Raw genomic sequence first — 1,710 nt, 5'->3', positions numbered from 1 at the left:
ATCAATGATTACTAAGTAGTTTTTTTCCTTTAAGATGAAACAAATCCAGTCGTACTTTCAGCCATGGTGATGTTGGAATGTCAGTCATTATCATTGGTTCTTTACTCTGTTTATTTCTAAATGTCTGACATGTTCCACATTTACTGATTAGGGTTTCAATGTCCTCATTTAGTCCAGGCCAGAAAACAGATTCTCTAGCTCTTCTTTTACATTTTTCAATGCCAAGGTGACCCTCATGTATCCGTTGTAGAATATCCTGTCTTAATACTTGTGGAATCACAATTCTGTTGTTTTTCAGTAACAGTGCATTCACAACACTTAGATCCGCTTTAACTTTGAAAAACTGTGGACACGAGCCTCTTGGCCAGCCTTCATCCATATTCTGCATGACCAACTGTAACTCTGTATCTTTAGCTGTTGCCTCAACTATTTGCTTCAACTTGTTATCTGACACAGGCAACACAGTGGACACCATGTTCACATGATGCTGAATATTMTCTTCAGTTGAACTCACCCCGTTGTCTATAGGAGCTCTAGACAGAGCATCAGCAAGAATCAGATGTTTTCCTGGAGTGTAAATCAGCGTAAAATCATACCTTTGCATCTTCATCATAAGCCTCTGAATCCTTGGTGACATCTCATTCAGATGTTTTTTTATGATGGAAACCAAGGGTCGGTGATCTGTTTCAGCTACAAAAGATGGTAGACCATACACATAGTTATGAAACCGTTCTAGTCCATAAGCCAGCCCCAAGCATTCTTTTTCTATTTGAGCATATCTGCATTCAGCTTTGGTCATGGCTCTAGACGCATAAGCCACAGGCTTCCACTGTTCATCTTCAGCTTGAAGAAGAACTGCTCCAAGTCCATCTTTTGAGGCATCTGTAGACAGTTTAATTTTCTTAGATGGATCGTRAAAGGTAAGTACTGGTTCCGTAGTCAAATATTTTTTTAATTCCTTCCACTCTTGTTCATGAACTTCTGTCCACTGGAATTGACTATCATTGTACAAGAGTCTGCGAATGTTTGTCATCTTTGCACTCAGATTGGGAATGAATTTTCCTATAAAATTGATCATGCCCATGATGCGCAAAACACCTGTTTTGTCGACAGGCTGTGGCATCTCCAAGATGGCTTTTATTTTGTCTTCATCTGGTTGAACACCTTGGGCAGACAGTTTGTCTCCGAGAAACATAACTTCTTTGACACTAAACTCACATTTACTTTTATTGAGCTTTAGTCCATTTTTCCGTATGCGCTCCATGACGCGTCTCAATCTGTCATTGTGTTCTTGCTCTGTTGATCCCCAGATGATGATGTCATCAATGTAGACTCTCACTCCCTCCAAGCCTTCGATAATCTGCTCCATCGCTCTATGGAATATTTCTGATGCCGATTTTATTCCAAAAGGAAGTCTTAGAAAACAGTATCTTCCAAAAGGTGTGTTAAAAGTACAATACTTGGTACTGCTTTCATCTAACTTTACTTGCCAAAACCCTTGTGCTGCATCCAACTTGGTGAAATAACTTGCTCCAGCAATCTCACTGATTATTTCCTCTYGAGTGGGTATTTGATAATGTTCTCTCCTGATGTTCTCATTCAGATCTTTTGGATCCATACATATTCTTAATTCTCCATTCTTTTTCTTGGTAATCACTATGGAATTAACCCAATCAGTGGGCTCTTCCACTTTCTGAATGACTCCCAACC

This window comes from Austrofundulus limnaeus, unplaced genomic scaffold (assembly GCF_001266775.1).
Source record: "Austrofundulus limnaeus strain Quisiro unplaced genomic scaffold, Austrofundulus_limnaeus-1.0 Scaffold472, whole genome shotgun sequence".
Taxonomy (NCBI): domain Eukaryota; kingdom Metazoa; phylum Chordata; class Actinopteri; order Cyprinodontiformes; family Rivulidae; genus Austrofundulus; species Austrofundulus limnaeus.
Note: the sequence above shows the minus strand (reverse complement) of the source record.